Raw genomic sequence first — 9,458 nt, 5'->3', positions numbered from 1 at the left:
CCCAGATTACTTGCCATGTTCATTCTCACACCATATAGTCCAGCTACAGTGAACTTTTTTCAGTTCCTCATGTCTTTTTTGCTGTTGTTTATTTTTTGTCTCTGTTTTTATCTGCATAGGATCCTCTCTTTACCCGCTGTCTTCCTTTGCCTGGTTGCCTGGCTTATTCCTACTCCGGAGCTCAGTTTTTCTAGGATTGATTATGTCCTCCCACTATATATTTCTAAGGTCCCAGTACTTTCCATATCATTATATCACATTTCTTTGCTAAAAGTTTTCATTGTGTATGACTGCTAATAATTAGATTCAAATTGGGGAACGATAAAGTGCCATCTGTACACCTTAATTTTTTGGCCTAGTACTTTAAATGCACAATCACTCACCAGTTTTTTGACGTAGGGGTATGACTCTTGATTTGAAGAAAACTAAGGTCATGGCATCTGGTCCCATCACCTCATGGGAAATAGATGGAGAGACAGTGGAAACAGTGGCTGACTTTATTTTTTGGGGCTCCAAAATCACTGCAGATGGTGACGGCAGCCATGAAATTAAAAGAGGCTTACTCCTTGGAAGGAAAGTTATGACCAACTTAGATAGCATATTAAAAAGCAGAGACATTACTTTGCCAACAAAGGTCTGTCTGGTCAAGGCTATGGTTTTTCCAGTGGTCATGTATGGATGTGAGAGTTGGACTGTGAAGAATGCTGAACGCTGAAAAATTGATGCTTTTGAACCACGGTGTTGGAGAAGACTCTTGAGAGTCCTTTGGACTGCAAGGAGATCCAACCAGTCCATCCTAGAGGAGATCAGTCCTGGGTGTTCATTGGAAGGACTGATGCTGAAGCTGAAACTCCAATACTTTGGCCACCTCATGCGGAGAGTTGACTCATTAAAAGACCCTGATGCTGGGAGGGATCGGGGGCAGGAGGAGAAGGGGGCGACAGAGGATGAGATGGCTGGATGGCATCACCGACTCGATGGACATGAGTTGGGTAAACTCCAGGAGTTTGTGATGGACAGGGAGGCCTGGGATGCTGTGATTCACGGGGTCGCAAAGAGTGGGACACGACTGAGCGACTGAACTGAACTGATGTTGACTGATGAGTATGTTAGCCATCATTTTTCTTTACCACAGTGCACTATGTGTAAGTTCAGGTTTCACCTTACTCAAAGTGCAGTGATGACTTAAAATAGAGTAAAAAGTTAAAGACTTTGCCAACCAAGTCTGAATGTAAAATTTTCTGGATTTTTTTCCCCTTTGAGTCTTTTCTGCTCTCCATCCTTTACCTGATTTTGATAGAAATGTTTTTAATGATTTCTCTTTACTGAGTCTTTCCAAACTACTCAACTGAATTTTCAAAGAAACAACTCTTTCATTTTACAGTCTGTTTCACTGAATTATGTAAGCAGTGTTTAATTATATTACATGGTTACAATAATAAATCAACTGTCATAAATAGTTTGGGCATAAACACAACTCATTCTTGGCAAGCATGCAATTCAACCAGTGAGAGAAGCGTGTAGGCTTACTGGAGCATAGCCTACTAGCTGAGAGCTTTCACTGAACTCAGAGTATTAATCAGTTTGTTTTGCAAAGATAATTGATAGTATTAGTTAGCCAAGTCAGTTAAGTGGAGGTCTGTTAAGATGCTATGTTAACACAGTTTTCTCTCTTCACACTGACTGTATGCATTGTGAGGACAGGAAAAGCGTGCATATTTTAGAAACAAACCACTTCTTTTTTTTTTTTTTTTCCCCACCATGATGTGTTCACTGCCTTGTGCTGGCCACGTAATAAATATTTGCTGAAGGATTGACTATTCATAAGTAGGGGGAATACCTACTCTTCATAGCCTGTCTTTCCTCCAGTATAGCTCAAGTGTCAACACCTTAATTTATAGACTGACTTCCCTGACTTATCTTTCCATCTTCCAAAGTAAAACGTACAACTTCCCTTTTCCTGCCTCTACCATACTTGACATCCACTTTCAACCTATCTCTTTTAAATACTCTTACTAACATTTTGTTTCTATTTTCCTTTAATCTATTGCATACCTCGTGTAGTCAGGAAATTATTTTTATGTCATGTTTAGTATGTAAATGGCACATATAATATTTCCAAGAAAAATAAATAAATAGCTCTGTCATGTACATATACTTGTCATCACTTTAGATGAAGAACCTGAGCCAGAAAGATTAAGTAGTGTAAGCAATACTACAAGGCAAATAAATCTTGGGGTCTCCCTGGTCCATGGACCCCAAAGCTCATTTTCTATTTCAACTCTGTCTCCTTTAACCACCTAGTAAGTTAAAACCTCTTCCAGGAATAGAAGTAAAGCATTTCCTGACCTCGATCAATTTTTGTTACTTGCCAACTATCTGTGAATATTAATATTCTCCTTGCTCAATTCTTTTATAGATGCATAGGTGAATAGCAAGGAGGAAGTACAGATGATGAATGTTAAGGAAAAATGATACAAACTTGAGCAATAAGGTGGAGTATGTGGTCTGAATTAGAGGAATGTGGAAATTGAGGTGGGAAAGATTATATACAGCAAATCAGATCCAAGGATATAGATTTACCCTATGGCATTACTTAACCCATGGAATGAGAACATTCATATAAATTATCCATTCCATTGTTTCTCTCCATGGGGATACTGTTATTTCCCCTATGTGGTTTGGGAAGTCTTCTGGAGTAGATTGATCTCAAGTGGTATCTTGGATGATAGGAAAAAAAATAGCTTAGGGTTTGGAAAAAGAGATCTAATTTGCAGGCTGAAAAGTCTGTTACAGAAGGAACTGGCACAAATTAAAAAAGGCAAACATGGATGATGAATAGAGTGAAGAAAGTGCCATTGCAATGTTGTAGTCAGTAGAGAAGCTCTGCACAATCAAGCAAGAAAGGCATAATATCTCTATATTAAAGATTTTCCTACCTCCAACTCCAGACCACTGACTCTTACATTCACCTTTGACTTTGTCCAAATCAGACATGCCCAGTACTCATCCTAGTTATTTGGACATCATGTCTAATACAAAATTTCTTAGTTGTCAAACTCATAGCTTCATGTTTTTATAAAAATTCAGACACAAAATCAATTCTCCAGTTTTCTAAACACGTTTATAGCTGATTTACTCTCAGTATATTTAATAATGTAGCAGTTCAACAACATTTTGTGTTTCACCACAAATTCTTTCATAATCTGATTCAAACACATCCAGAATATACTACCTTTTCTACTGCTACTCATTTTTAGTTTTATTCAGCAAAGATGTATATCCTGTGGTTAATGTCTTCAATATCATTATCTCTGTCACATCACCTCTTTTATTTTTCTGTATTATTTATAAATTCTGAATCCACAAGCAAGATGGGTGTGGTCAGTGGTCTCTCACTTTCCAACTAACAATTTATTTCAATTACTTTACCAAAAATTTCCTTCCCCTAAAATAAAACTGACTATCTTCAAAATTAAAAATAAAAAATTACCTAAAAAACAAAATAATTATAAATATTATCTTGATATATTTTATCTTCATATTTGTATCGCCAGATCATCACTTGTTAATGCCATAGGTTTAGGCAATTCATTAAGCTCTTTTAAGTCTCTTGTCATTCCAACTAGAAAATGAGGTGGACAATAGCATCTATGTCATATGATTGTTTTGTGAATGAAAGAAGAAATACATGGAAATCAACACAGTGACTTTTATATAACTTAATAAAAGGTAACTTAATAAAAAATTATATAACTTAATTCATTATTACAACACAGGATTATTTATATAGTTGAGTTTATCCATTAGGATAGATCAAATATCTGCTACTGAGTCCTTGGAAATGTGGCTATTGAAATACATCTAGTCCAAATTGAGATGGATTATAAATGTAAAATACAAACTAGATTGCAAAGGCCATGAAAAATAAAGAAGTGAAAATATAAGTTTTCATGTGCTAATATTAGGTATGTTGGAATAAATAACAAATACTATTAAGATTAATTTCACTTGTATATTTTAAATGTGGCTACTAGAAAAATTTTATATCAACATATGAAACTTGTATTTGTGGCACATATTGCATTTCTATTGCACAGCACTGTGATACATCACAATCACCAAGTCATGAATGGGTTTAGGTTTACCTAGAAGTACTGTCATAAATTTTCTATTTCAGGTGAAATGTTGATGCCCATAATTAACTTTATTAATTTTTATAATATACACACATTTAATATATTTTGAGACCTGTTATAAGGTGTCATAGAAGATGTTCTCTGTCAGTTCAGTTCAGTTGCTCAGTCGTGTCCAACTCTTTGCGACCCCATGAATCGCAGCACGCCAGGCCTCCCTGTCCATCACCAACTCCTGGAGTTTACCCAAACTCATGTTCATCAAGTTGGTGATGCCATCCAGCCATCTCATCCTCTGTTGTCCCCTTCTCCTCCTGCCCCCAATCCCTCCAGCATCAAGGTCTTTTCGAATGAGTCAACTAACAGATTTTAAATAATGTATCCATTTTTTATGATGTGAAATTCTTTCCATATTACATTTGTGTCTTCCTACATAGCTTGCAAAAAAATAATATCAGGCATCATATATTTTATGCATCCAGTTAATTTATATATGTGTGCATAGCTAAAGATTTATATGATAATAAATGGGAAAACTTAGTTAATTTTACTACAAGGCAGGCAGCTTACCAGAAGACCAGTAATAGAATGTGGTTAAAAAGTGGTCCCAGAGAAGCCTATTTAAGTAAAAGAGATCTAAAAGCTGTGTTGGGCTATAGGGTTGTTCTATAACTGTACATCCTGCCTTAGTGTGACCTTGAACATCATCTGACTGTGATGAAACCCCAGTTCCCAGTCGTGTGATTAGCTGGTAGTGGAGAAAAAAGACTTATGTAAATAAATTCACCAAAGCCTCATGGTGAGGACTCCTGTTTCTATCTCTGTAAATTAAGATGAAACATCTAGCTCAAAATGAGATGATAATACATGGTAGATGTATTTTCATGTAAGTGCAAACATACACCTTTTTTAAAACACATATATGCCACATTTATTAAAAAAAAAAACTAACTAAATGATAGTCTATTGCATACATCACAAAGAAAAACAGAAAAAAACTGTTGAAACCTTCATGAGAGGAGACACATGACTAGACACCACACACCACCCCAGTTGAGATATATGGGGATTCACTCTCTGGCTAAGTGGTGTCTGTGTTCGTACCTGTTTGAGGTCTTTGGTTCTGCTCTGTGTTTCTCCTAGACACATTCAAATTCAGAGGAACTGAAAATTGAGGAATATTTCCCTTAGAATTTTTTTGTAGCACAATTTCAACCTCTTTAGTTTTGTTTCTGAGAACTTCCCAACAGAATTTTCAAAACCTCTCTTAAATCCCACCTTTTCTATGAGGCTATTCCTGGCCCCAGCACATTTCCCCAGGACCTGCATTTTGATTCTTTGTCACAGATGTTCTTTATAGTCATTTCTGCACATCTCATTCCTTCTATTGTTGTATTGTATTCCTTGATAAAACTTCCTACACTTTAACTCTTGAGTTTGACTTTGTGGTGGTGGTGGTGATTTAGTTGCTGTCATATCAAACAGGCTCCTCTGTCCATGGGATTTCCCAGGCAAGAATAATGGAAGGGATTATTTCCTTCTCCAGGGGATCTTCCCAACCCAGAGATTGAACCCAGGTCTCCTGCGCTGCAGACGGGTTCTTTACTGACTGAGCCACCAGGGATGATTTTTACTGTACACTTTCTCTATTGATCTCATCCACCCTGTGGTTTTATGTTACCATATATATGGTGTGTGTGTGCGCACATGTGTGCATGACTGTGTTGTGTGTGAATATATATATAATATATAGTATATACAACATATATATATGTGAATATATATATATAGTATACACAACATATACTTTATATGTTATATTGTGTAAAATATCAAGTGGGGTTTATATGAACTTAAGCTTAGATCTCTCTCCTGATATTTAACTAGTATCTTTGATTTCCTACTAGACATCTCCACTTGGATGTCACATTGGTATTTCAACCTCATCTTTCTACCCCTAAAATCTGTTTCTCCCCACTGTGATTTTGATGTCAATAAAGGAAGGGATGACAGAGGATGAGATGGTTGGATAGCATCACACACTTAATGAACAGGAGTTTGAGCAAACTCTGGGAGATAATGAAGGAGGGGGAAGCCTGATGTGCTGCAGTCCATGGGGTCGCAAAGAGCTGGACATGACTTAGCAACTAAACAACAACAAAGTCACCACCAGTTACTTACTTTTCTCACTCAGAAACTAGGCTATCATCCTCAATTTAACCCTCTTCTTCACCACCTACCTACAACCAATCACGGGTCCCACACTTCTAGTTTGTAAATATCTTTGGAGTCTAAGCACATCTGTCCATTTCTGGGCCACTCCCTTAGCATCAGTGACCATCACATTTTTTCCAGGATTTACTAGAGCACCACCTACTTTCTGCCTGGCATCCCTCCAACCTAGTCTCATATTAAAGCCCAAGCAACTTTGCAAATCTAACCATGTCACTCCCCAATAGAATCTTCACGAGTTCTTATTTCCCTTGGTATAAATTCACATTCCTTGAATTAAAACAAAAACAAAAGCCCTAAAAAATGACCCTACTCACCTCTCCAGTTTTATCTCTTGCTATGTCCCTATACTCATCCTATACTCCAGCCATATTGAGCATGCAATTTCCTGAAGATTCAATTCAGTTCAGTCGCTCAGTCGTGTCTGACTCTTTGCGATCCCATGGACTGCAGCATGCCAGGCTTCCTTGTCCATCAATAACTCCTGGAACTTACTCAAACTCATATCCACTGAGTTGGTGATGTCATCCAACCATGTCATCCTCTGTCATCCCCTTCTCCTCCTGTCTTTAATCTTTCCCGGCATCAGTGTCTTTTCCAATGAGTCAACTCTTCGCATGAGGTGGCCAAAGTATTGGAGTTTCAGTTTCAGCATCAGTCCTTCCAATGAATAGTCAGGACTGATCTCCTTCAGGATTGACTGGGCTTCCCTGATATCTCGATTGGTAAAGAAATCTCCTGCAATGCAGGAGACCCTGGTTTGATTTCTGGGTCTGTCTGGAAGATCCCCTGGAGAAGGGAAAGGCTACCCACTCCAGTATTCTGGCCTGGAGAAGTCTGTGGACTGTATAGTCCATGGGGTTGCAAAGAGTCAGACATGACCAAGCAACTTTCACTCTTTCTTTCTTTCATCAGATGACTTACTGAAAACGTAAGGAAATATGCTCCTGAAGGCTACTGTTCACTTTTATTCTCTTTCTGACTCTCCTTAGTCCTCTCCCTCTTGTCCATCTGTCTGTTGGTTTCTCTCCACCCTTCTCTCCAGGAGTTTGTAAATGTCTTCCCTCTGCACAGAGTCCCCTTTCCTCTCTCACTTTCCACATTCATTAAATTTACTTCCGTTTATCCTTTTGGACTCAGTTTAGATGTCACTTCTACTGGATTGGTTTTATTTTTTTCCCACTCCAGTGCTAAACTAGGTTTCCCTTTTACTTATTTTCACAGCATTTTACTTTTACATTTATAGTAATAACTATCCCTGGTGGCTCAGTCAGTAAAAAAAAAAAAAAAAAAAAAAGCTACCTACAAGGCAGGAGACCCGGGTTCGATCCCTGGGTTGGGAAGATCCCCTGGAGAAGGGAGTGGCAACCCATAGTGGCAACCCATTCCAATATTCTTGCCTGGAGAATTCTACGGACAGAGAAGCCTGGTGGGCTACAGTCCATGGGGTCGCAAAGAACCCATGACTGGGCATGACTGAGTGACTAACACATCTCATGTTTTATTCCTAACTGTTTTCTTCCTCCCTGTAAGATAATTTCTTTGAGTACACAGTGTATGTCATATTCAATATTATGCCCTCTGCACACAATCTGACATATTGGAAGTATTGAATAAAAGAATGAAATCCCTATGCGTGCTAAGTCGCTTTAGTCATGTCCACCTCTTTGTGACCCTGTGGACTGTAGCCTGCCAGGCTCTGCTGTCCATGGGGATTCTCCAAGCAAGAATACTGGAGTGGGTTGCCATGCCCTCCTCCAGGAGATTTGCCTGACTCAGGAATCGAACCTGCATCACCTGTGGCTCCTGCCTTGCGGGAGGATTCTTTACCCCTGAGCCACCAGGAAACTCCCTATAGTACTTACCAAAGTGGCTTGCCTGCAGTAGGCATTCTAATCCCTTAAATTTTAGTTGATCTTATTAGCAAATACTGTAACAGGAACCTAACATGCACAAAAGAAAAAGATGGGCTAGAAAGGGATAGAGCTTATAGTCTCCTCAAACTTTCCAAGTAGATTCTAATGTTGGACACAGACAGAAAACAGCAAAATTCTGTAAAGCAATTATCCTTCAGTAAAAAATAAATAAATTTAAAAAAAAGCATGTATACATTCTGTCTTCTTAAAGCGTCTTCCTAAAGGCTAATTCTGTAGACATTTGCTTAAATTTCCCCAGGGACACAAGTGGTATTGCCAAGAATCCCAGAATAAGTAACATTCACTGAGTCAGAATCCTAGAATGAAAATATGTTGTTCATATGAAAATATGTTGTTTCATACTTGTTTTTGTTCTTCTAGAAGTATTTACCAAGTAATTTCTTCAGGGTTCTCAAAAGAAAAACAAAACAAAAACAAAAAAAACCTTACATCTTCAATCAGGCCTGTTCCATCCAGTGATAAATGCAGTGGGATAGGTCATACATTCTTACAGTCATTCAGATGGCCAATGATGTCACTGTCCTTGTTTCTCCAGATTCGTTTTATTATGGAGTTCGGCCATAATAGCTGGGCAAATGAGATGAATTTAGATCTCACAGACCAAAACAAATTTAGAAGTTAAAGCTCTTTTCCCATTCTAGACTATTGCATTTGTAATTTACACAGGCTCGAAATAGTAAAAGTAACTCTTACTTATAAATGAGAAAAGTTGAAAAAGTCTTTGCTTCTGAGAAATATAAGGGTTATTTATAACTCAGCCTACAAAGAAATAAAGAACAAACAGTAGATCAATAGAAACCAGAGTTTACAGACTTAAAATGTAACAAGTGAACAAATTATACTAGTTGCTACCTAACCCCTATGCTGGTGTATTACTACAGGTGACATTTGCTATCCAAAAGCAGAAGGCTGAGAGATCACCATCCCTAATGCTTAGATATGCCAGGTGACCATGGAACACTAGCATTGCCCAAAGCTACTTATAAAACTCTATGTGGTGACTAATAATTGTAGATGGGTTATACACATTTTGGAAATGTGGCTGGCAAAGCATACTGACTTCAAGCAAGATTCCCTTCTCCAGGGGATCTTCCCGACCCAGGGATCGAAACCGGGTCTCCTGCATTGCAGGTGAATTCTTTAACTTCTGAGC

Source organism: Cervus elaphus, chromosome 8, assembly GCF_910594005.1.
Source record: "Cervus elaphus chromosome 8, mCerEla1.1, whole genome shotgun sequence".
NCBI lineage: Eukaryota > Metazoa > Chordata > Mammalia > Artiodactyla > Cervidae > Cervus > Cervus elaphus.
Note: the sequence above shows the minus strand (reverse complement) of the source record.